The 27,127-nt window shown below is 50.3% G+C and overlaps 1 protein-coding gene across 4 annotated transcripts in view; it reads right to left on the bottom strand.

Moving 5' to 3' along the window:
• Positions 1-16,632, bottom strand: part of MYO1B (myosin IB) — a 1,142,119-nt gene extending 1,125,487 nt beyond the window's left edge. For 3 of the 4 annotated variants that reach the window (XM_069615681.1, XM_069615682.1, XM_069615683.1), the window contains exon 1: positions 16,462-16,596. The gene's annotated coding sequence lies outside the window, so the exon portion shown is untranslated. Of the gene's footprint in view, positions 1-16,461 lie in introns of all 4 variants that reach the window. The other variant, XM_069615684.1, reaches the window with a different exon arrangement.
• Positions 16,633-27,127: the final 10,495 nt, after the last annotated feature.

The raw sequence follows: 27,127 nt of genomic DNA, 5'->3' as shown, positions 1-27,127 counted from the left end.
CTGTTTTCAACAAACTTCATACCCCTATGTATATTTTCAAATATTATTATGCATTGTGCACCGGTGGGTTTAAATGGTGGCACATCTTATTTTGCACACATATTGACTTATGTAAATGTTGGATAAATGCTTATTGAATCTGTGATTTAATGAATGTGATTGGCATCATCTGTGCGCATCCTGGACATTTTATCTGTGGTTATCTTTTTTACTTTTGGCGATATTTTGGTGTTGTGAATTCTCTTTTTTGCAAAACTAATGAAGATGTATAGGCCCAGATGAAGGATTTCATTCCGAAATGCAGTGGCCTTCCCACTAGGCACCTGCATTGAGAATACTTACCAATTGCAAAATAACTTGAATAAAACTCAATTATATGAGAGATAAACGTTTTATATGAGCTTATTTTATGTGAGTGAGACATAATTCACCATTTACCTAAAGGAACCACTTTCTAGTGGAGATAGGAGTGCAGCCCGCACCGCTGGCCTCACAGCCAAGGTCTTTGAACATTCTGACCCCAACCTTCCCTTTCACAGAGCCTGCCTCCCCCCTTATCCGGGGCAGGTTCTTTGAAGTCCTTGATGGCAGAGCTTTTACAGAAGCTGCGTTCAATGGGCTGCACCTTGGCCAGTCCAGCACAGCAAGGGATTGCAGCAACCCACCCAAACTCCTCCAAGGAGGGAGACCCCAGCAGTCATCCAGGAGATGGCATAGTGGACTGTCTAGTCCTTCGACTCTGTCAAACCTTCCAACGTGATGTCCCAATAAAATACAATCGTTTCTAGGAAAAGAGGGTACTTCCAGACATCATGTAGCAATGAGCCCAGACTCAAACCAATTCTCTTCTTCCCCTCCAGTACAGTTGTGTCCCCCCACCCCCACCCCCTCTGGCTACTGGTCAGTATTACCATCACCGAGCTAAAAACAGTCCAATGACAAAGCCTCGGCTTTTGTTATACCGGTTTTGACTTTCAGAGAAGGCACCGAAACGTAATGAGCATGTAACTGAGGCGCGCTCTCCGGTTGTTGCTCTTCTTTTGCCAGGCTGTCTCTCTCATTACGCTGCAGTGGTCAGGCACAGCCCTGTAATTTTGCAGCCCGCCTCTATGTATAGGCCTGCCACGTTTCTCAGTAGCCGCTAACTAGTTGTTGACGGAGCTGCTGTGCAGCACTTGCCAGGTGTTCACTTAACAAGAGTCACCAACACCCTTCCTTTTGCCATCTTCGCTGGTGGGCTTGGCCACCAACCCAAACCCCCGGCATATCCTTTGCAACAGTAACCAAGCCAACGTTTCTCCAATTGTGGTGCCACCCAAAACACGTGTTGTACACAATGTTTCCACCCTGGGTTTGGAGGTTTAATGCAATGATGCATAGCTAAGAAAGCGATGATTCACTGTTGGGAAGGAGTGGCAGCCCCGGATTCTTGTAACATACAATAAAACAATGGACTAGCCGAATCATCAATCACATCCGGGGCATGATAGCGCGTGACTAAATAGACGCCGCTGTCAATAAGTTAAGGCAGCAGAGAGCGCTCGCGCGACCCTGCAGGATACCGACCAGGTCATAGAGTTCGAGACGAGCTATGTTCAGCCACCCCAGACCTCACCATAGAGCCGAACTCAAGGCGAAGGGGCCCCCAAAACAACGACTTCATGGCAGGACTGCAGACGTGCGACCTATTCCGGCTCGGCAATAAAAAAAAAGCCAAAGTCCGCAGTGTATAGTGTGAGTATTTGAGACAAAAGAGGCAGTGTTCCGAGTGCCCTGACAGGTCTTCAGCACATAACAGGCGCCGATCAGAAAGGCGATAAGAAGCGTGTTATGGAAACAGCGTGCGTGCGCGGCAGCACTTTCACTCCCTGCAAGAACAGTCCCCCGTGGTCTTTCGCTGCCAATGGATGTCTCCCCTTTATGCTTGGCCAACCTCCTAAAACTAACACACTGCAGGTCCTGAAAGGAAATTGCAAGTTTCTGAGGAACAGAGAGTATAGACTTGGAAAGGACAAAAAAATATATATTTTTAAAAAACCACACATCTGTTTGTTACAGACACAAAAACCTGTTTCGCGGAAGGCTTAAATAGTGTTATAACAAACCAAGGTAAGAGTCAGAATAGGGCTACGGTAACATTGGGGCACATCTTGAGCAAGTCTTTAAACAGGGGCGGTGGGGATATCAGGAAAGAGGGGGGTGAACTCGGAAAAATGGAGAATAACTGGTTTCAATTGAAAGTGAACCATTCTTGTATGGGGGAGGGGACTGCAATATTTTTTAGTTATCAGGGGGTGGGGTCTCAGCATAATCAAGTTTGGGCACCAAGGACCAGAGGAGGCTCAAGGTGCAGTCACACAGGGGCGCCGCACTGCAAAAGGGCGCTGCCAGCTCACACAATCTAAAGTGTCATCACTTTACATTGTGTGCACCAGCAGCGCCCTCTACATGACCCTGTCATTCACTAATAGAAAGACATTGACTGAGACTTATAAAGTGTCAGTTAATGATGTTCTATTAGTGCGGGACGGAGTCGTGGCACCAGCGTCTATTTAACAACCACGCTGCGCCAACAGCTGGGGACTCACCCGGCGTGAAAAATCTCACACACGGTGCTGTAAGACCTGGGGCCAGCACTGCCAGGGACCCAAAGGCAGCTGTGCAGGAGTGCAGTGTTCACTACTGTCAGGAAATATAGTGTGGCAGAGCTCAGAGTCCCAGGGGTGCCTCACCACATTCTGCAAGTGGGCCAGCTTGTGACAGTATGCTCAGGGGTTGTTAGGAAAGATTTCATAATTGTATGTAATTTTCCCTCCATGTGTACACCTTCAAACTTGTTGCTGCTGTTTAGACACCATAGACAGACTTTGCCAGAGAAGCACAGGCTTCACTGCACTCCTCTGGTTTTTCGCTCACTTTTAAAGGGGGAAACTGACATGCCCTTAAGACAGTCAGTACTGGGAGACTGTTTCCCTTAGTCCTTTTCTTATGTTGTAACTTTTCTGCAACATGTATCAAGTGCACAATGTACCTTACAGTACAGTGCACTTTGGTCTCATATTAAAATGACCCTAGATACTCTCGATTGACTTTTTGCGAGATGTGCAGATGTGTCATGGACAGGGCTGGTGGCAGCGTATCTTTTCATAAAATGTTAAACCTTTCCTGCCATGTTAACCGCGTTTGCCACAAAAAGGTGGCCTGCTCCAAAAAGGCCATGTCACAAGGTTCTCTGTCCTGTCCTTTGGCCATCTTGCCCCTTTGCCTTCCCCAGGTCGGGCCGACCCAGATCAGTCCTTATTTGGACATACAGTTTCCCGTGAAATACCAAGCTTTCGCAGGCTTCTGCATGCCTTGTGTATGTGCCTCCAGGATGTGGGCTGGGGTTTCTGTCCCCAATACACATCCTGGGTGCCAAAGAGCCTGCAGTGCCATTAATGACTGGGACTACCGTGGTCCATGATTGGTCCACGTATGGAGTGTGCGTTTGTGAGCAGATCTCCCATTGGGTCCTCTTCGTTTTGACGCAAAAGGACTTTGGATAAGAGGAGGCCAAAAACACTCATACCATGTGGATCCCTGGAGTTCTCACAAACGAAGGATAGATCCAAGAATCCTGAAACTAAGAAGCTGAGTCGAGGAACCGCTGGGAGGTTTGGCACCCTGAGCTCGCTGTCGTCCCGTGGGACCCCTCTGCATCTGGTCGTCCTAGAAGGTCTGCGAAGACACTTCGACCCATTAGAATAGTGGGACCAACTATTCTCGGCACCTTCATCAAAACCTGCAAGCAAGCTTTCTGAAGTGTCCCTGGGCCAACCAGTGGGCCAACCATCTTACCCAGTTGCTTTGCTCTGTCACCGCTGCTGTTATGAGGAGGCCCTCGAAACTTGGTATACTGTTAGCTCTTTGTCCGTGGCACCCTCGCACCAAATTTCGTACACTTGGCATTCCCAGGTCGGAAGTGAGACGAGTGCGCCAGGACCGGAGCATACGCTCTTACTGTGTTGCCATGCCGTATCAACGACCCTTGCAAATGCACTGTATTTGTGACCCTCTTGCCCCTGAAGCCTGCTGCAGTGAAACTGGGTCTATTCATCCACCTGGAGCGGAGAAATCGACACTGTCCCATTTGGGAATCATCACTGTATCTTTGGAACTGAAAGCCGCAGAGACGTCATTTTTGTCGTGTTCAAACCTGCAAGCCAAGTGGACTGAACTGGCGAAGTTTGGGTCTGAGTGCACCTGGGACCGCCGAATACTTACAACACTAACCAGTGACCCCTAGCGCCAGGGCCCCTTTTGATGCACGAGTGGCCCCTGAGGGTCCCTCTCCTTTCCACTGCTAGTGCGAACTAGCGACTCCATCCCGCACTCTGGTACTGCTTCTGCCTTCAAGTGGAGGTCCTCCCTGAATAGTGGGAACTTACTCTTCATCGCCTCATCCACCCTCCTGAGCTGCTAGAGACCCCTGAAGAGACCCCATGTTGCCCATTGGAACAACGGTGTGCGCTTGCATTGCATGTACTATTGAGCACAAGGCTCCTCTCCTCTTAGGGCTTGGACTGCCGCTTAGTTAGGTGTGTTGTCGATATCGAAGAGGCCAAAGACTACCTGCACTGTCTGTTTTCTCCCCATCTAGGTTGTGAACATATTTCATGCATTTAACCCTTTGGACCCCATTGGTCTTGCATTGTATTGATTGTGTTGTGGTGGTTTAGTTAGTATTGCTGTGATTCTTTTGCTATGGTCTGAGTTACAAAGGCCTTGTAATAAATGTGTCTATATTTTTGAAATAACACCTGTCTGGGAGTAATTTTAAGTGTCCTTGCTGTGTGTGCTCATTGAGGTCTTTCAGTCACCTTCACCCCTGCTGAGACTAACAGGCCGATTTATGGAATTAATGTGCGCCGAAAAAACGGCGCACGCGTGCGAAAACGTGCGATTCGCAGTGAAATAGCGAAAATCGCAGTGCAAGTGCGATTATCGCACATCAATTCATGGAAGTCCGTGCACGCGCAAAATGTGGGATGTGTGCTGAAAAAGTGCGCGGCGCACGCTGGCGCACAGGTCATCGAACGCCGTGCGATAAGGCCACAGCGAATTCGCACATTGCGCGGCGCACATAACAAAAGTAGGCGTAACACGGGGCGTCACACGCAGAATGGGGAACAACTCGTGAAAATGTGGGCATCACGGGGGAAGTACAGGAGGCAAGCGCGCAGAACGCCCACAACACGTATTCATGGAATCGAATAGGGAAAAACAGCGCACGGCCAAAGACGCGCACATGCCCATACATGTCCGCCACACGAAAGCAGGCGGTAGCGCCCCTGCGCAGGAAAAAAATGTGCGCCAAAGTCCTACATGCGCGAGAAGGCCCACACGCGATCGGGCCTGGGGGAGCGTGTGCGTCAGAGGTGCGCGAGAAGTTTCACACGCGATCGGGCCTGGGGGAGCGTGTGCGTGTATTTCAGAGGTGCGCGAGAGGTTTCACACGCGATCGGGCCTGGGGGAGCATGTGCGTGTATTCCAGAGGTGTGCGAGAAGTTTCTCACAGCGATTGGCCTGGGCGCGTGTATTTCAGGGGTGCGCGAGAAGACCCACACGCGATTGGCCTGGGCGCGTGTATTTCAGGGGTGCGCGAGAAGTTCCACACGCGATCGGGCCTGGGGGAGAGTGTGCGTGTATTTCAGAGGTGCGCGAGAAGGTCCACACACGATTGGCCTGGGCGCGTGTATTTCAGGGGTGCGCGAGAAGTTCCACACGCGATTGGCCTGGGCGCGTGTATTTCAGGGGTGCGCGAGAAGTTTCACACGCGATTGGCTTGGGCGCGTGTATTTCAGAGGTGCGCGGGTGTTTTCACATGCGATCGAGCCTGGGGGAGCGGGGTACGTGTATTTCAGGGGCTCGCGGGTGTTTTTACACGCGATCGGGCCTGGGGGAGCGGGGTACATGTATTTCAGGGGCTCACAGGTGGTTTTACACGCGATCGGGCCTGGGGGAAGCAGGGTACCACTCACCGCCTGCCTTGCGTGTAGAAGAACGCATAGCCAACACCCACCCGCTGTGAAGTAATAGCGTGTGAACCCCAACGCCTGCAAAACACACGCACCGCACCCCACGAAAAGCAACGCCCGTGCGCGATACGTCACAGACACGCAAAGGCGCTAAGGGCCTTTGGTCCAATGTTATCGCGTATGCGTGCTGACGCGCTTACGCGCTAAGGGCCTTTCCCCGATTCACACGCTGACATGCAGAATTTTCACGTGCCAAATCACTCCGTATCAAGCTGGCCACGCGTAAGCACACGGAAGACCACGCTCCTACCCAAAAGGCCAAATTACTGCCCCCCAGAGCCCCGAGCAGCCTCCCACGAGCCATCTGCTGCTGCCTGCCTGCCTGCTGCCACCGTGCCCTGCCATTTGGTGCCTGCACATCAGCCATCTGCAGGGGTCCAGTTGCTGTGTCCACCCCTGCTCGAACAGAACACTTCCGACTGGGATACCATCGCTCCACAGCCCAGCCCCAGGACCCAGTTGCCCACCCACGCCTGCCTCGGGGGTCGCCATGTCGGGGCAAACACCATCCGAGACCACTGGCGACCCCCAGCCAGAGGGGCAGAGGGCCACCAGCTTCAGTCAGAAGGAAGTTGGTGTCCTGGTGGAGCTTGTCCTGGGGCATTATGATGCCCTCTTTGGATCACCACGCGCCGACAAGGAAGGACGGGACAGGATCTGGGACGACTTTGTGGTTGCCATCAACGCGGAGGGGGTGGCAACCCGCAACATCAAGCAAGTCAAGAAGCGCTGGGAGGACTTCAGGTCCAGGACCCTCAAAGGCCCGGCGCCTCGTGGAGGGGGGCCGGGGCAGCATGAGTACCATCCAGCTGAGGGTCCTGGAACGCGTACGCCCAGCGCTCCATGCCCAGATCCTTGAGAGGCAGACCCGTCTGGAGTCGAGCGGTAAGTGGCCAAGCATTGCTGTGTGAGACAGGGCATGTTGCAGCGTGCTGGTTGTCTGATACTTGCCTGTATGTGTGACATAGGCCATGTACGCGTGTGTGTGCAGGGACATCATGGTCATGCATGTGAGACCAGTAATGTGTGAAGCACACGGTTGGTGTATGTGTTTAAATGTAACATGGGGAGCCCTATGCGGAATGGACACATGAGAGCATGCCAGTCTCTGTTCCTGGACATGGGTGTGGGTGAGGGATGGGTGCTGATGCCATGTACATGTATGGTGTCCATGTCTGTGTTTCTGACCTGTGTGTCTGTGACTTGTGGATGCCATGGATGCATGACACATGTCTGTGACAATGTTCAGATTCACTGATGCAGCCTAGTTATCCTTGCATCCACTGTGTCTGGGGTGTACGAGTCCAGATGGATGAAAGTACGTTGAAGTGTGTGCATGTGATAGGCATGACCCATGATGCATGTGAGTCCAAAAACAACATTGTATGCTTCAAGAGTCCCTTGGACATGTTTGCTTATGTCCATAGCATGCGCCATGCCTGTTACTGCATGTGTTTTGCCTGCACTGACCCATGTGTTGTGGAGGGACATGATGGAAGTGATCTTTGACAGTGCCACTCATCTGCTATTGCTTCCTGTCTAGGGGACCATTGTACAGTACCCTGATGCTTGTGTCCTATGTCTCCCTCTACACAGCGTAAAGTGAAGAAGAGGGCGGAGACGGCGCTGTGGAGCTAAGCGGCGGGGATGCCCCCGCGGCTGCAGCGGAAGGGGTGGGAGAGCCCCCACAGGGGCTTGCAACGGCGGAAGACGGTGTGGAGCCATCCAGGTTGGTAGTTTCCACAGGAGGAGGAGGAGGCCGCTACTGAGCCACACATGGGGCCTGGTGGGGGCATCCCTGCTGGTGCAAGTGGTGCAGTCCAGGAGGCAGCACAGGTAGCCATGGAGGTGCCTGTGCATGTCACTGTCCCCGACACTGTGACTGCACCACCATGCACCAGCAGGGATGCCCCGTCCCAGGCCCATCCGCAGGTAGGGGGGATGTCCATGTCATCTGACTCCCCTCCACCTGCGGACGAGGGGACCCCTGGCCGTATGGAGAAGGTCCTGATTGGTGTCGCGTTGCGCACGGCTGTCAATCGTGATGAGGTGCGTGCTTCCCAGGGGGAGCACGCACGTCATCACGAAGAGCACCGTGCCAACGTGGCCCAGTTGGGAGCGGTCATGGTCGGGGGTCTCGTACATGTGTCGGGCACTCTGGCGACCCTCTCCTCCTCTGTGGAGGCTATGCGCCAGTCGTACTCCATGCGGTCTTCCGGCCCAGATGCCACCAGGGCCCCCTGTGGACCTGCCCCGACCAAAGCAGCCACCTCGGTGGGGATCCCATCCCTGCCACAGTCGGGAGTCGGAGGTCCAGCAGGGGTGGACACACCAGCAACTGGACCCCAGCAGATGGAGGATGTGACGGCATCATCGGGCAGGGCACGTGCACGACGGCGTCAGTGGTTTCCATCAGCCTGGATGCCGTCGTGCTGGCACAGGCAGTTGCGTCGGAGGCAGCGGCAGGCTCGACGTGGGAGGCATCATGGCTCGGGGCCATCAACAGCAGGGGTGCAGGCATCGGCCGGAGGGCAGGAGAACCCTGGAATGGGAGTGGCTTCCGTGTGGGAGCGGTTGGGCCAGCAGATAGGTGCGGAGCGGCAGCGGGCAGAGGAGGAACGGCTCACAATGGTCAGGGCGGAGAACTCCATGCGGAGGGCGCTGAGGCGGGCTAAGTGCCTCGAGGGTCTTCGCAGGGAGTTGGAGCTGGACACTGCATTATCCCTGTGGGACCTCGGGGCCAGGGAACATGCCCGCCTCCAAGCCATTGTACAGGAGTTTGATGATGCCCGGGCCCATGACAACAACCAGTGAGCCGTCGGACTAGCCCGCTGCCCTTGTAACAGTTATGTAGTTAGTGTTAGGTTTCCTTTGCTTTTTTATTTATTTTGGACCTTTTGGACAATGGGCCACATTTTTGTATATAGTTTTATTTTATTAGGTAGTATTTTTATGTAGGTTTCATTTCTTCAGTTGGGAACATGGACCCTGGTTTGTTTATCTGTATATAGTTGACTGTTGGATTTTTTAATTATTTTTTTGGATTTACCCATGGAGCAATGGTTTTCGGTTTTGTTTTTACCTTGGATTTACTTTCTTGAACTGTGACTTTGGACACCTTTCCTTTGGATTATGATTTGTCGTTTTTCATTATTTTACGGACATGCTGCTTTTGGTTTTTGATTCCCATTGTCATTGGTTTATTTTTAATTCCATTTATGCTGTTTTTAATACATTTTTTTCATCAAACTTCAATGTGTAGTATCATCTCATTGGTATCATGCATATCATGATATGGGTTTTGAGATTCACTGACACCCATTGGGTGTATGTGAGGGCCATGTGTTCATTTCCAAACTTGCTATTGGGGTTCTATCATGTCATTGCCATTTCTAAGTGGGTGGATGCAATACTTGAGTGGGTGTTTTGCATTTGGAGGCTGACCATAAGGGCCAGGGATCTAGATTGTGATGACATGTTGGCTGGGGGACATGTGTGGGGGCCTGCTGGCAGGTGCCCCGCAATGCTGGGGGGTGGGGTGCAGGGGGACATGAGTGGGGGCCTGCTGGCAGGTGCCCCGCAATGCTGGGGGGTGGGGGTGCAGAGGGACATGAGTGGGGGCCTGCTGGCAGGTGCCCCGCAATGCTGGGGGGTGGGGGTGCAGGGGGACATGAGTGGGGGCCTGCTGGCAGGTGCCCCGCAATGCTGGGGGTGCAGGGGGACATGAGTGGGGGCCTGCTGGCAGGTGCCCCGCAATGCTGGGGGGTGGGGTGCAGGGGGACATGAGTGGGGGCCTGCTGGCAGGTGCCCCGCAATGCTGGGGGGGGTGGTGCAGGGGGACATGAGTGGGGGCCTGCTGGCAGGTGCCCCGCAATGCTGGGGGTGGGGGTGCAAGGGGACATGAGCTGGTGATCAGTAGTGCAAGGAGACATGTGCCTTTGCTGGGGGGCATGCCCATGTTGGGTGGGCTGCCTGCGGGACATGACCAGGGATGCAGGGTAGTCCCCTGTGGTGTGGGCTGCCTGCAGGGGCCGTGGAGGGTGTACAGGGGACACCTGGGAGGACCCACACTGCCAAATCACATGTAGGACTCCCCGGCACCCCTGAAATACACGTACCCTGCTGAAATCGCGTGTGAAAATTCTCGCGCACCCCTGAAATACACGTACCCTGCTGAAATCACGTGTGAAAATTCTTGCGCACCTCTGAAATACACACGCCCAGGCCAATCGCGTGTGGAACTTCTCACGCACCTCTGAAATACACGCACACGCTCCCCCAGGCCAATCGCGTGTGGAACTTCTCGCGCACCTCTGAAATACACACGCCCAGGCCAATCGCGTGTGTAACTTCTCACGCGCCCCTGAAATACACGTACCCTGCTGAAATCACGTGTGAAAATTCTTGCGCACCTCTGAAATACACGCGCCCAGGCCAATCGCGTGTGGAACTTCTCGCGCACCTCTGAAATACACACGCCCAGGCCAATCGCGTGTGGAACTTCTCGCGCACCTCTGAAATACATGCACACGCTCCCCCAGGCCAATCACGTGTGGAACTTCTCGCGCACCCCTGAAATACACGCACCCCCAGGCCCGATCGCGTGTGGAACTTCACGATCGCGTATAGTACTTCTCGCGCACCCCTGAAATACACGCGCACAGGCCATTCGCGTGTGGAACTTCTTACGCACCCCTGAAATACACGCACCCAGGCCATTCGCGTGTAATACTTCTCGCGCACCCCTGGAATACACGCACACGCTCCCTCCCCCAGGCCAGATCGCGTGTGAAACTTCTCGCGCACGTGTGTTCCCGACACCCGTAATACTCGTTCCCCGCTTTGCACTTGCTGTTTGCCAGTCCGGTAAACTGGTACAGGGTTGGCGCAGCCCTTTGCGATGGTTTTGCGATCTTGATGGCTTTTCCTTGCGCGAGGGCGTTCTTGGGGGCGTAACTGGCGCTGCTGCAGGGTCTCTGCGCCACGTCTGCTTTTGGAGGTGAGAATCCATGAATACGCTGTGCGCAGAAATTGATTTTATCGCACGCGGCTGGCGCAGACATTCGCACGGGCACGCTGTGCGTCAGCCGCGTGCGACACTTTTGTGAGGAATTACATGAATCGGCCTGTTAGTCTTGACCGCCTGCCATTGCTACCTCGATTGGTCTGGCTTGTCCAGAGTTTAACCTGTTCCAAGAAACTAGGCTGACCTTCTGAACCTCTGCCCACCAGATGTAGCTTAGGCTACATTTGGGGGTTCTGAGCACCCCCAAAAATCTACGTATTGTACCCACAAATAGGAGTTGGTAACTATCAAATCTTTGTCATTTTAATAGAAACAATTAGCTGCATGTTGCTGCATCTTCGACTCCATTGTTCTTTTGTCCTACATTTGCTGGGTGCATCTCCGTCTTTATCACTTCCCTTCTGGTCTTCTCATTTGCACTCTCAAATCACCACCCCAGCCACCCTACACCCACAATATTAATGTTGTAGCATCTGTTTTTTCACATAGATGTAGCCATGAGTGACACGTAGCCCTCTTGAATGCACTATATAATAAACGGCATACCCAAAAAAGGGGAAACATTCAAGCTGCAAGCTACTTGCCAGCCACCAAGGAAATTGCAATTTTGAAAGGAAATGAAAGGACAGTAACGCAAAGTTGATTTTGGCCAAGATCACATACTTTGGTCAAGTGGGGAAGTTGATATTATTGTGATGTCAGAGGAGAAAAGGTCACATTTCATTTTCAGAACTATCCATGTAATTTGAATGACAAACCTTTACATAGCCAAACAAAGCCTCCTTTGGTGCCAAGGAAATGTGTTATTCAACCCAAAAAGTCAAACAGCATACAACAGCCTGTTAATTCTATATTCAGAATCAGGGCCAAAAGGCAAACGCCTCGACACACTACAAGAACACTCACGCTGCAGGACAGTGGACTGGCTTTGGCGATAGCCTCCGTAACACTGTACTCTTTAAATATTGATTGACGACGGACGGAGGAACTTTTTCTGCCAAATGGATATTTGCGTTCACACACAGTAATGGGCACACAAACAGGGGAGAACATACCTTCTAGAAAACGTTATGCAACTCTGGAATAATTGCGACAAGCCAACTGCCCACATTTGCCCGACAGTCTCAACGAGAAGCATCCATAGTCCCCGAGATACAAAACACTCCCCAAATCCCTCTGAATGATACACAGACAAATTGGAACTGAAAACGTGGAGTTATTTTGGAATGCAGATGTCACCACCATGGTGCTCCAACAGCGCAGAGTCATTTCCAAATGGAGCATTGTTCCTCTGCGAGAGGTGTCGAGAGCTTGGCCTGCAAGAGTTTAGAAGAGGCCAGCAGAGATGGGTATAGGGGACAAAAGCTTAAAAACACACATGAACGTTTTATACAGGTAACAGGGGCACGGATGGAGACTTCGTTCACTTGCATGGCTGTAGAGTCAGCGTAGAATGAACAATGCATAGCACAGATTAGGAAAGGGCAACTGCTTAATGCAAAACAAAAGGAGGTGATGGCTAGAAGGTTTATAATTAATCTTAACCGCTGGCATTGCTCTGGGCAACCCCCGAGACCATTATTCTTCGCCTGTCAAGCCATTACAAAAAGGGGAAGACCATATGCAAATCAGGCTTGGTGCCACCCCAAAGGTGGCAGGCCAGCCCAAACTGCTATGTCACATCCGTTCTGCACGGGACCACAAGCATCCCAAGCATGTTTCGGCCTTGTTGGGCTTAATCTGTGAGGAGTAGCTTGTCTCTGTAGGCCTAGCAGGCACAGGACCCACGACTTAGCCTACCCGCCCCACTCATGCCATGTGTGCACAGAAGTCCTGAAATTAATACGTGGTATGGGTGCCAAAAACATCCATGAAGCATGCAGGCCTTTTCAATTAAGGGTTACCATATTCTGACCGACAGAGTGAAATCTGATTGCCCAGCCAACTGCTAGAAGTTACAAACCCCAGAATGGACTTCGGGCAAAGCAAATGTGGAAGAAACACTGGGAGGGGGCGGACTTTTGGTTAGACAAATCAGGTGTGTGGGCCATCCCCAAAAATGGCTTACTTGCATGGCCACAGGTTGAGGGACGGGTTAGAGTAAAGGAATAGTGTAATATTCCGAAAATGCATTGTCTGAGCAGGCAGTCGCAGCACTGCTCAACGTTCCTGTAAGGGGGACTGGGGGAGCTGTGTGTGTCACATGATTACCACATATGGTTATGACTCTTGCTGCATTATGCCTATAAAAATAAATTCCCTGGATGCGACCGAAACACAAAATCCCAAGCAATGTGCACAAGTGTTGTTAAGTCAGGGTATTCAGGGGACACATTTAATTAAAGGTGTGGCTGGCCATGGGCAACAGCCGGGGCACACATTGAGGAAAAGGGCCACAGCCAGGACAGTGTGTTAAGTCTCCCACCTGGAAGAGCAGTGAGCGATTGCATTTTTACATCGTGAACAGGTACTGTTGGGGGGGTACAGTGCTAATTCACGAAAAGCCTACACAGTGCAGGTTCACTCCATAGCAAGCCCCAGAGCTAATGGGCTGTGTGTGTTTTTAAGCAAATATATTGTGTTTTACATCCCCAGCGATTGGGCAACCATCAGCATGGAGAGAATGAGGAGCCATCAGGGTAATTAAAGATGCCAAAAATCCTGATGACCCCAGTCCCCACATGCTAATTGAAGCAGTTTGGCCCTAGACTACGAGATCTAATACCCCTCTCGTAGGCACCTTCACCACTAATGGTTGTCCCCGCCCCCCTTGTTAGGCTGTTTTGTTCCAAAAATTGAGTGTGTTTTTTTCACAATTTACAGCACATCTTGTATAGAGTCAGGGACAGTCTCTTGGCCTATCCCTCTTAGATAGGCGTTGCACCATGCGCTGTCTAGGGACAGGCACCGCCCCCCCCTAGGGACAGGGTGTTCTTGCCGAGGGCCAAAATAGCTTATCTTGTTTCTTTCCCTTTGTGACTACACCAAGTTGCCATAATCACCCATTTTGCCTTCAATTGCAAATATACCTTTGTTCTCCCAAGGAACCGTCCTTTTGTGTGCCTGTATAATAAAGCCTACAGCCTTATGTTTTTCGACATATACCTCCCTCCTTGGTATTATTGAAAAACAAACTGCATACGGTAAGGGGGGGCTACATAGACCCGCAGTATGACACTTCCTGGTTTATGGATTCCTAAAATGCTCTTTGCTTTTATGGAAATAGCCAGAAGTGGGTTCTCTGTAGAGATGGGGTGCTTCTTGCCTTAGGCTGGGGATCCGCCCACTAACCCCGACCACCCGCAGGATTGAGGGTGGGCTCCCAGAGTAAAAGTTCCCTTTACAGCACTGAACCCATTTGCCGCTGGCCTTTAACCCATGACTACCTACTGTAGACAATTGTCCACCAAAAGCCCTTTTCCCCATTACTGTGCCCGTCGTTTACAGCACGGAAGGGCTACATGCGTTAAAGAATTAAAAAAAAATACTTCTAGCGTGCTACTGCTTTCAACATGTTGCAAGTTGCATTGCGTTCTAGCCTCCAAAACATTTTAGAAGGCCCCAAAGCCTGTCCATTTTGGATGTGTTGCAAATAAGCAGCGTTTACATGGACGGAATAAACAAGGTGAGAAAAGGGTCACCAGGGGCGCGCATCTGCAAGAGTCAGCAGCAGGTAACAGCCTACGCTGCGGGGCAGCGTCAAGCGGCACGCACAGCGCCTCCCGGACAATGGGACGAACAAAACATCCTCCTCGTGACAACCCAGAGCGCCCTCCTGCCTGGAGAGGGCTGCCTTCTAGAAGTAGTCTGTCTACAGCAGACGTGCCGCCTCGCCTGCCTGGCCCCCAGCACTGGCAGGGTTCAGATGCAATCTGCGGCTGCTCCCAATCTGGTAACAATCATGGGGGCAGCGTGAATCACGTCAGTGTGGGAAACAGAGCCCCGGCATTCAAAGGGAAGGCAGCGCCACACAGCAGAGGACCCAACACCCCACCCCCCAGACGCGGGGGGAGCGCACCCCGAGCATGGCCATTAACGCACGGGGGGGGGGAGAAGAGATGTAGTGCCATTACAATTCCCGTCTGGGCGGAGGAGGGGTTCTGTGAACGTTCCCCTTCCCACGGCAGCGCGTGTTCACTAAAGTTGGATGGAGTGGAGCGGTGCCGAGGCGTTTGTGATCATCAGCGTGTGAGAAATGCAACATTACGCTATATACTCGCGCGCACACACTTCATGGCATACATTAAAACACTTCCCGCGTGTAACCCAACAGCTTTCAAACGGTTACCGTGCACGGTGTGGCGTGTCACTGCCCGAGCGAGGCAAGGATTCCCAACCGTAAGACATAACAATGCGCTCAGAAGCATGTAGAACTATTTCACCTATAACCATTCTCTGACAAAAGAACGAGCATCTTGGCCGAGTGTGTGTGTTTCGAAACTCAAATACAACCTAAAGGTCTAACACGGGTTGAAAGCATCCTGCAAAAAAAAAAAAAAAGCGGGGTGGCCGGCCCGAAGACCTTCAGTGTGAAAGTAACACAGTTCGAACATATCGACAAAGAGCTTGGGAGCGGAAAAGAGATAGTTAACTCTGGGCGTTCTGTTCTGCACTTTTCAACAGAAAGCGCACACCTCTTCCCCGCACAGGTGAGGGCTATTCCCCCACAGGGCGTAGTGATTTAATTCCCGGAATACAAAGTGGGCGGGGAGGGATACATTCTTAGCTGGAGGCTCGCGAAGCACATCCCCGCCCGAATGGAGCGCTCCCCGAGTCCCCGCAAGTTTAAGAAGAAACCGGCACGCACGTGGAACCCCAAATCTTGCTAATAAACCATTATTGGCTCGCAGTGTTTACACCCCGGCGCGCTGCAAAAGCTACCACAAGGAGTAGGTACTTAATGACCATGCCTCGCCCCCCGCCCTGCCTCCGCCCCCAGGTGGGGCGCGGGACCCCTTCCGGTCAAAGCAAAGCTTTCAAGCTATAAAAACTCGTTCACGGGACAACGTTTGGACATTCTTAAGAGGGGGTAGGGGGCGTGTATGGCAGAGGAAGGATTGAACAATAGACCCAAACTGTTGACAATAAACGCTACATTTAAAAATGTCACATTGAGAATACGCTAGGCGTGAGAAAACGTAAGCAAAAGTTACGTATGTTGGTTAAAAGTGTCTTGCTAGACATGCGTCCCATATTTACAGAGCTTCGCTCTAGATGAAAGGTGTCAGCCAACTCAAACACGCTTGCAACAATGCCACACAGAAGAACACATGTTAGCATTCGGTGCTGGGTACAATGGGGAAGGACGCCTCTGGGCGTGAGGTTGAGCTCCAAGGATGGCATGGGCAATGTACTGACCTGGCACCGGCCTGCTGGCGCCTCCGCTTCCCTTCCCTGGGCACAACCGAGTCAGCAGCGGCACTTGGCGCACGGACCCGGGCTGCAGTGTGTGTGTACCGGCTGGAGGAGTTTGGGCTGCGGGAAGCCGGCTTCTTCGCTTCCTCCTCCAGTCCTGTTGCCTAGGAAGGCCACGCCTAGCGCGAAAGCCGGGAGGGTGGAGCAGCACGGAGCGAGGTAGGGCTGGCGTGCGGCACCCTGCAACGGCGCCCCCTGCCGGCGATACGCTGGCGGCGCACTTCTACCCCTGCTGATCACAAAGTGGTGTCCGTGTGCAAACGGCACCACCTTCTGTTACGTGAGTGCAAAACAATATTACTCCAGCAGCACCTCTTCCCGCGTGAATGCATTATAGAGTGCAAAAAAGAACTTCCAAAGGCAGTAGTTTTGAATTTCTCTCTGTGCACATCTTTTCGATTTTTTAACACAATCTCTAAGGCTGGTCAAAGATGCAGGATACCACTTCAAAATTATGTTGAATTAATGGTCTGAACCCAAACCTGCTATGACCAAAATAGTGGCTTTTGGTCACAAATAACTCCTATTCCCTTGGCTGATCAACGAAGTCCAGATGGAAGTAGTGAGTACTCATCGCTACTTGGGGGTGTTCTTGGTTCCCAAACCTGGAGCAGGTGGAAAGTCGTCTTCGCACAGGCTTGTGCGGCCTGGCGTGATTTTATTTTAAATTTGGCAGGCATCTGCTGGACAAATGTATTCAGGTTCTGAGGGCCAAGCTACGTCCGGCCGGCCTCTGCAGCAGCGAGATGTGTGTCAGTACGAATTGCTTTGCCCTGGAACGCATGCAAGTGCTTCTTAGGAAGGTACTGGGATTGGGACAGAGGGCCCGCTGGGTGGCTTCAAGGTTGGAAACTGGTACCTCATGTATTAGTGAGCTGATTAAATTAACGTTTTTGGATTTCTGGCGGAAATTATTTTCTGGCCCCTCAGAAAATACAAACATTAAAAATTTCATGGGTGAGTTGGTGTTAAACGGCTCCCAGGATATTTATCCTTGGTTGAAGAACTGTACTTCTATATGTAAAAAGTGGCGTATCGACACACAACAGCCCAAGACTGGCGCAATCAATAAACGGCCTAAAATGATAGCGAGGGATTTGAAATCTGGCCAGCCCATGAATACCATTACCCACTTGTGCCAGCTGAATTTCTTGCCTGTTGGCGGTTGTGCTTGTTCTGCGAGCAGAGCTCTCCGCTTTCAGTACTGCTTTCTGGCCGTTCCTCGGATGGGAACTAGACAGTGGGCTAACTGAACACTGGAACTCAGTGCCGAGCGCGAGGCGCGTCGGGTCACACACAGTTGCTGCAAGCCTCGGCTGCGCAGAGACATGTAGTGCTCTTCCGGGTTTCTGCCGGTTTTCCATGTGGGCGGACTCAGGCAGGGCGGAGCGGTGACGAAGAGGAGGGAGTTGGGCTTGAGGAGGCTGAGAGGTCTCCTTAGGCGAGAGCAAGGGGAAAGTGTGTCCAGAGGAGGAGGTAAGGATGGGCAAGGGAGATGGGAAGCCTGGAAAGAAAGGAGGGGTGGAGGAAAGGGAGAAGAGGGGAAAGGTGACAACTGTGAGATCCTCATCTGTGGAGGAGGGGAAAGGGGGAAATGGAGGACGGCTTCGTAGCAGGTCTCCTCAGAGGAATAATGAAGGAGGGTTGGTTCAGGACTCCTCAGGGTCAGAGTATCAGGAAAAAGGTGATTTGGAGGAGCTGGGGGCTTTGGGGAGCGGTGTGTTGGAGGCAGAGAAGATGCAGTATGATAGTTTGTGGAAGGTGGTATTGAAGCCTGATAGTCGCAAAAAGACATTTTTGGGGGTGAATCCATTGGAAATTGCTAGATGGATAGAGGCAGCTGTGGGGGAAGTTACTCGGATGCTAGTAGTGGCTGGGGGTCGGTTGCTAGTGGAGGGAATGAATGCTGATAGCAAGGCTAAGATTCTGGAGGTGCGTTGTTTGGGTAGACATACGGTGCATGCAATTGATGAAAGTGGTGTGTCGTGTAAACGGGTGATGTATGGAGTGCCGGTGACTGTGAATATGTCTGAGATAGAAGATAAATTGGTGGATGTTGGGGTGGTGGAAGCGTGGAGGTTGGGGAGGAGAGATGCACGTGGGGATGTAATATCTACGACAGTAGCAGTGAGATTTGCGAGGAAGGAGTGTCCGGAAATGGTGGAGTTGGGTTATCAGAGGTTCCGTGTAAAAGCTTATATAGTGATGCCAATAAGGTGTTATAAGTGTCAACAGTTTGGGCATATGGCGAGAGTATGCAGGAATGAGAGACATTGTGGGAGGTGTGGAGGGGATCATGTCATTAAGGAATGCAAGGTGGAGACCCCGATGAAGTGTGTGAATTGTGGGGGAGGGCATTCTACTGCGTTTAGGGGGTGTGAGAGTCACAGGGTTGCGAGAGAGGTGGTGCAGGTTAGGGCGGCGGAAGGTTTGTCATATGCGGAGGCCGTAGCAAAGGTGAAACCGGCACAGGTAGCAAGTGAGGTGAGTGCGAAAGAGCTGGTAATGGAAGAGGGTGTGGGAAAGAAGAAAGTGATGGATGAAGTGAAAGGCAAAGAAATAGTGATTGTTTCAAAAACTGAGTTTGTGTTTCATAGTAAGTGTGCTGGAATTGGTTCAGAGGAATGCGTCTATCAGTGTGTCGGATCTTACGAAAGGAGTGGTGAAAGCGGGGAGGAGGTATTTGAGTGTTGTGGATGTGGTGGAAGAGGATGTATTTAAGATGGTTGCTAAAATGCGGAAGCAGAGTGGGGTCCCGGCATGAGGATTTTGCAGTGGAACGCGAGGAGTTTGTTGAGGAATGGACAGGAGTTGAAAGCGGTGTTGTGCGGGGAATTGAATGTTGACGTGGTTTGTATTCAGGAGACGTGGTTGAGGGGTGATCTGAGGTTTGTGATTCCGGGTTTTGAGTTGTTTCGTAAGGACAGGTTGGAAGGGAGGGGGGGGTGTGGCTCTAGCGGTTCGAAAGGAATTGGTAGCAAGGGAGATTGTGGTGGATGGAGAAGTAGAGGCGATTGGGGCGGGGATACGGGTAGGAGGATCGGAAATATTGGTGCTGAATTATTATAATCCGTGTGAGGTGGTGGAAGTGGGTGTGCTGTCTGAAGTGATAAGGGGACATGTGGGACCTTGTGTTTTGTGTGGCGATTTTAACAGTGCCAACACGTTGTGGGGTAGTGAACGGACAGATACAAATGGGGATATGTTGGAGGACATGGCGGATGAATTGAGTCTGGTTTTGCTGAATGATGGTTCAGGTACGCGGTTGGATGTGAGGACTGGGAAGTTGTCGTGCTTGGATTTGACCTGGGTGTCTGCTGCTATAGCGGGTGAATGTGATTGGGAGGTGCGTGTGGAAGGGGACATGGGGAGTGATCATTCTGGTATCTTGGTGACTTTAAGGGGTGAGGTAGGGGTCAGGCCACGGATGACTGTGAAAAGGTTGAATTTTAAGAAGGCTGATTGGGAAGTGTATAAAAGAGTGTGTCAGGAAGTGATTGTTCCTCGAGGTAGGGATGAGGGGGTGGATGAATGGAATGAATATTTGGTGCAGGGAATGAGAGCAGCGTCTGAGGCGGCAGTTCCAGAGATTGAGAAGGGTAAGAGTGGGAAGATTGAGGTACCTTGGTGGACGGTTGAATGTTCGAGAGCTGTGGCGAAACGTAAGAAGGCTAGGGCCAGGGCGGTAAGGTCAGGAATGATAGTAGATTTGGTGACATAAAAAAAGGCTAAAGCTATGGCGCAGAGAGTAATTAGGGAACGGAAACGTGGTTATTGGAGGGGTTATTGTGGGTCCCCGGGGAGTGATTCCGGTGTGGGTGAGGTATGGAAACAGTTTAAGCGGATGTCTGGATTAACGAGATCACAGGGTGGAATGTCAGTGTTGTTGAAAGGAGAAGAGGTGATTAGTGAGGATGGGGAAAAGGCGAATTTGATAGGGGAGTATTTTGCGGGGGTGCACAGTTCGGGGAATTTTCCAGAAGCGGTGAGGATACGAATGGGTGCGGTGGAGGAGGAGATGCGGGAGGTGTTGGCGAATGTTGGGCCTTGGGAAGAGCAATATGAGGTCCTGTTTTCGATGTTGGAGTTGGATGGTGCGATTCGGAAGGGGAAGTGGTCAAGTCCAGGGGTGGATGGTGTTATGTATGTATTTTTGGAGAAGTTGCCGGTAGAATGTAAGTTGGAAGTATTAGCTCTGATCAATGAGATTTGGAAGAGTGGTGTTTTGCCGAAGTTGTGGAAAAGAGCAATTGTGGTGGCGATTTTGAAGGGTGGAAAGGTTCCAACGGAGTGTAAGTCATATAGGCCGATTGCGTTGACTGTTGTGATGTGTAAAGTTATGGAACGGATGGTGGTTGAGCGATTGGGGTTTTATTTGGAGTCGAATGGGTGTTTGAGTGATTTTCAGAGTGGGTTCAGGAAGAATCGGTCGGTGGCTGATCCATTAGTGAGATTAGTGACTGGGGTGGAGGAGGCAATATGTGATGGAGAGTTGGTGGGAGAGTTCTTTTTGGATCTGGAAAAGGCTTATGATATGGTGTGGAAGAGTGGGTTGTTGGTAAGATTGTTGGAGATGGGTGTGAAGGGGAGGATGTTTCGGTGGATAAGGGCATTTTTGGCGGATAGGACCTTTCAGGTGAGAGTGAGGGGGGTGCTGTCTGAAGTTTGGAAGATGGAGAATGGGACACCGCAGGGAAGTGTGATTAGTGCAATGCTGTTTAATGTGATGGTGGATGGACTGATTCGGGCTATGATGGGATTCGGGTGTCAGGTAGATTTCTTTGCGGATGATGGTGTGGTATGGGTAAGAGGGCGGAGTTTGTTGATGGTGCAGAGTCGTTGCAAGCTGTGATAGTATGCATGGAGGAGTGGTGTGGGAAATGGGGCTTTTCGGTGTCTGTGGAAAAAAGTGTGAGTATGGTGTTTTCGAGGAGAAGCGTGCAGCAGGATTTGAACTTGGTTTTGAAAGGTGTGAGGGTGAAGAGTGTGAAGGAGTTCCGATATTTGGGGGTGATTCTGGATAGAAAGTTGAATTGGAACGTGCAAGTGGATGGAGTGATGGACAAGTGTAAACGCAGGTTGAATTTGTTGCGGGCAGTGACTGGGAAGGAGTGGGGTGCGCAGCAGAAGTGTTTATGAATGTTATATAAGGGATTGATTTTGAGTGTGCTAGATTTTGGATGTCAGGTGGCAGTGGGTTTCACAAAGAGTCAGAAGTTGCGGTTGGATAGGGTGCAGGCGAGAGCGTTGAGAGTGTGTTCGGGTGTGATGAGGTCCTCTCCAATGAATGCGGTTCAGGTACTTGTGGGGGAGATGCCATTGGGATTGAGAAGGGATGTGTTGAATATGAGGTGGTGGGTGAAGTGTAGTGCGAAGAGTGTGGCTCATCCGGTACGTGAATGTTTGCGGTATAATTGGAGGTTTGACTATTATGGGGATCGGTGGAGGAGGAAAGGGGGCACTTTGGGGTTTCACATGTGGGAGAAGGGGGTGCAGTGGGGTGTGGGCGAGTTGATGGTTGTGACAGATATGGATCTGGTGAGGTGTCCGATGTGGATGATGGGGTCTCCAAAGGTGTGCTTGGAGTTGACGAGTGTGGTGTCAAAGAAGCGGGGATTGCGGGGTGAGATCAAAACTTTGGGTCAGGCATATGTGGCAGGGAAAGAAGGGTGCAGGGTGTTCACGGATGGTTCAAAGGATCCGGTATCTGGAAGAGTGGGAATGGCGTATTATTTGGAAAGCACTGGGGAGTATAAAGTGGGGCGTCGACGGATGATGTGTCAATTTGTACGGCTGAGTTGGTGGCGATTGCAATGGCGATTGAAAGGGTATGCGAGTTGAGGTTTGAGAAAGTAGTGGTATTTTCAGATTCATTGAGTGGGTTGCAGGCGATTGTGGCAGGGGATGGTGATAGGAAGGATGTGATTTTGGATATCAGGAGAAAGATCGATCGGTGTGTGCGTGGGGGGATGGATCTGGAGTTGGCGTGGGTCCCCAGTCATAGCGGCATTCTGGGAAATGAGTTAGTGGATCTGGCGGCGGGTGAGGGTATGAGAAGGGAAGCGGTTGATGTAAGGTTGCCTTTGAGTGTGGATGAGACAAAGGTAGTGATGGTGAGGCGGGTCATGGATGAATGGCAGGAGAAGTGGGTGAGAGGGGTAAAAGGTAGGTGGATGTTTGGTATTCGTGAGAAAGTGTCAGTAAAGGTGGATCCGGGAAGTCTAGAATGGAGGAGGGGGGATGAGGTGATGCTGAATCGATTGAGAATAGGACATGCAGGGCTGAATGAATGTCTGTTTAGAGTTGGGAAGCGAGAGTCAAGGGAATGTGCGGTGTGTGGAGAGCCTGAGACTGTGGAACATTTTCTCTTTAGGTGTGAGAGACACGCTGTAGAGAGAGAATTGATGAGGGTTCGATTGTCTGCGCAGGGTGTGGTTGAGTTGAGTGGGAAGGCTTTGTTGGGAGGTGACGGGGTGAGTGGCAGGAGGAGGAGTAGTGTGTTGTTGGATTTTGTGAGGCAGACTGGGCGGTGGGAGGAATTGTGAGTTTTACGTAGGTTGAATGCTGAATGGTGGATAGGTGCACATCATCCAATTGGATGGGGAAGTGCCTGCGTGGGTCCGTCCATGCCTACTCTAATTTAAAGAAAGAGATTTCTTGCTTCTGCTCGCAGTTCATCACTGGTTGCTGCGTCACTTTGCTCACTTCCTTCCCCGGCTCACAGGCTTGTAACGGCGTTGCTAAGACTAGACCTCTTACCGTTGAGAGCCCGCATGTCCTGGCTGCATGAGGATAAGTATTGCCCTTGTGACCGTGGGACTGTCGAGGCCTTGCTGCACTTTCTGCTAATATGAAAGCTGTTGTCTGACTTAAGGAGGCAGTGGTTACATCAGCATTTTATTCATAATAATGTCAGAACTATCAGGAAGCAATGCAGTTTATCGTGTCTTGTACTGAAAGCTGCTGTGTTTCCGACTCCTGTGACTTTAATAACACCGCTTTTGAGGGCCTAGGCAGGACATTTAAATTAATTATTAGAAGCTCAGTCGTCTGTATATTTTAACTGGTTGTGCATCTACAAGGGTTATATTCAAATCGAAAGTGTAATGTTTGGTTTTATTTCACTGAATCATGTACTTTGTACTTATATCTTAATGGTGAAAGCCGAATAAAGTGTTAGTAGTACTTCTTATTTGCGAGCACTAAAAAAATAACACATCAGCCTTAAAGTGTGGCTTCGTTCTTTGGGAAAATCCTAGATAAGAAAAGGCGGCAGTGGCCAAGGCTTTGCAGATGATGAAGGGACGGGTTTAGTTGTCTCTGTGCAGCAGAACAAAGACAGTTTATCGACAGGGAAGCTGAAACCCTAAATGGGACTTGAGAAACGCTATTAAGTTTACTTTCTCTGTTAAATGATACTGCCCACCCCCAGGAAGGGGGTGAGGTGTCCATTTCAAGTGAAAGATTGGAAATACCCTTACATCACCCTGCCAATGTCACTGAAATTCCTCTGCACGCCTGGTTAGTTTGGTGCCAAGGCACTGTCTGTAGGGGTCCAGAAACGTACTGATATTCAAGGAAGAAAATTGTACTTTTTGTACTGTCTTGCACTCGTTGTGCTCTTGGTTGCTGACTTTGCTTTTCTCAAATGGGACAATTTGTCTTTATTTCTTATTTAAGAAAGCAAGACAACAGCGAATGAGCGGTGGTATGTGTTCCTGGAACTCCACAATCCAGCCTTGTTCCAAAGAAGTACTCTTATATCAAAGCATTGATAGTAGAACTGCTAAGCAAGCGAGGACAGAGAGGACCTGACTTAGGCAGACTGAGCACAATACCCCTATCTGCTGTGGCACCCTGGGGCGCCGAGTACATGGGTGCTCCGAGGCCCGGGCACCTCCATGGAAAAAGCCATCTGTACTAAGAGTCCCTTATACTTTCAAAGGGACATCCTAGAAATATGCCCACTGGTACCCCATGGAAATATCAAAAGTCAGCTCCCCTGGTGGCACCAGCCACTAGTGGAAACTCCAGTCACTGGGGGCAAGAGGGCAGGTCCGCAGTGACCTGAAGATTGACTTGAGCAGGTAATCGGCCACAGGTGGAAGCAGATTCATGTCCTAGGTGCCTCTCCAAGGCTGTGAGGGCTGAGGCAGAGATGGTCACAAGCCAAATGCACCCTCCATCTGTGAGCCTACACATCTGCTGACGAGGGAGGATAATGAAGATTGGGTTTCAAGTTTCTCTTCAGACATCTAAACAATGATTCCTTTTTTAGCTGCATTGTATACTAAGATAATTGAGACATTTTTCTATCAACAATACAGCCAGCAAGTTTGGAATTAAAACCAAGCATAGTCCCACTGCACAAAATATTATAGAGGAAATGAAAGAAATCGGGTGCTCATAAACCTAAGAACTCTGCAATGGGTTTCCAAGTGTTACTTTTAGTTTAGTTTATTAATTTATAATGCACACTAGTGGCCCAAAGACATAAGGGCGCACAGAACAAGCAACTAACCATCGGAACACAAAAAGGCAAAAGATGGTTATAGAACCATACCTGACATTGCTGCTTGACATAAAGCACTATCTAATCATAACCATAGAAATATAATTTAAAAACTTTAAAAAAGAAAAGGAAGATCACTCAATCCATGACAATTCTTAAACTCGTGGTAGATGATAACTTTCCTAACAGGTTACAACGATTGAGGAAAAAATGGCAATTTTCAACAGCCAGAACCAATAACAATGCAATCTAAGGCCTTCTTTGAAGACCACTTCTTAATTTGAACCCTCTGCACACATCTGACATCTTGGGTTCTAATGCACCTGCCCCCAGATTTAGACCATAACCAATCCAGAACTTAGTTTCGAACGACTTCTCTCGTCTCGGGTCCCTTTACATTATTTACACTTTGTTTCCAGATGCCCTGTGCCCTGCAGAGAAACAATGTTGCTTGCCGCCTGGCGGGATGACGCAGCAGGAGCCACATAGGCACAGCGCCGAATCATGACTTCTCTGCAGCGTGCACATGGACTCATGATAACATTATGCCAAAGGGAGGTTTCTGTCCCATTGCTCAATAATAAAGGGTTCAGCTGCCCCCCTTTTTTTTATTGCTGTGTACTCGGCACTGTTTGGTTGTGCTGGTGCTCAACACACAACACATCTTGTCTTGTTTGTTTTTAATATTGTTTTATTGCTTATAAACTGCTGTAATTTTTTTGCAGTGCTTTGTAGTAGTGAATGGGCCTCATTCCGACTTTGGAGGTAACAGCGCCGCTATTTGCGGCATGGCTGCCTCCAAAAGCATTCCGACTCCGCCCTGGTGAATGGAGTAATTACCGCTCCATTCCAAGGTTGGAGGGACTGGTAATTCCCCATTCACCAGGGCCCTTCCCCATTCCCATTGAGCCCCCATAGGGCTCAATGGGAATGGGGAAGGCGCTCATAAAGGTACCGTAAATTACGGTACCGTTATTAGCACTAAAGTCCCTTTGCGGGTCCCATCCTTAATGCCTGCTAAAAGCAGCATTAAGGAAGGACCCGCAAAAGGAACTTGTAGTAGGGGGGTAAGGGCTTAAAGGCACCAGTCTCGTTACCGGTGACCGTTAACCCTTACCGCCCTACTCGGAATGAGGCCCAATGAGTTTCTAATTATATTAAAATGTGTTTTTCGAGATTTTAATGCAGTCACATGTAGGGTTTGAGCCCCTTCCTATGGTGAAATAAATCTGAGGCCCTTCCTATTGTGAACCAAATCAAGTATACTCAAAAGAAAAAGAGATGACCATTTTTATAGGAGCACGAGAAAAGCTCTAAACACCTGTCACTTGGAGTTTCAGTGATCATTATAGTAACAAAACAAATTTAACTAAATCCATGCATCGCTCCAATTCCACTGATGAAAGCAGCCGTCTATCACCCGCAGAAAACTCACGTGCCTGCAGGTGTCTGACCCATTCTGAGGAGAAATGACTGTTTTGCCAAGTTTTAAAAGGCTTCTTCAATCTAAAAATTATTCTGTTAATTATCAGCAACATCATTTCCATTCTGTCAGAGGTCTCCATGCTTTAGAAGACAAAGCTGACGTCGCTCTTGCTAATTTGTTGTGGGTGTTGTTTTGATTGCCCTTGGAATGTTACTCCATCGCTGGTGATGCAAGGTGTTCTCAACTACTGCAAATATGCTAATACGTGTGGATGGAAGGAATGGTAACCTAACAAAGTGTTTCGACGAGTGGTGGAGGTCTTCTCTAGTCCCACCACACATGTTCTTTGGCAAAATGTTATCATGGTATATGAAAAGAATGATTTGATGTCATCCAACAATGAATGCAAATGTAATCTTCTGATGTACGAGGTTGGTCTGCAAGGTAGTTTTATGTGTTTTGTGTTCTTTTCCACAAGGCAAACATACAATCAATGTATCTTGCCCAATGGAATATGTTTATTATCCTCTCTTTGTAGGGGTCCGGAGATCTACTGCGACACCAAGAACGAAATGTTACTTTTTCTACTGCCTTGCACTCGTGCTTGTGTTCATGGGTGCCGAGTTTGGATTTTCCCAAATGGGGAAAAGTTGTATTTATTTATTATTTAA

The sequence above is a fragment of the Ambystoma mexicanum genome, chromosome 9 (genome assembly GCF_040938575.1).
Source record: "Ambystoma mexicanum isolate Mex_15411 chromosome 9, UKY_AmexF1_1, whole genome shotgun sequence".
In the NCBI taxonomy this organism is placed as follows: Eukaryota; Metazoa; Chordata; class Amphibia; order Caudata; family Ambystomatidae; genus Ambystoma; species Ambystoma mexicanum.
The sequence above is the reverse complement of the archived record's forward strand: the minus strand, read 5'-3'. Positions and strand labels throughout refer to the sequence as shown.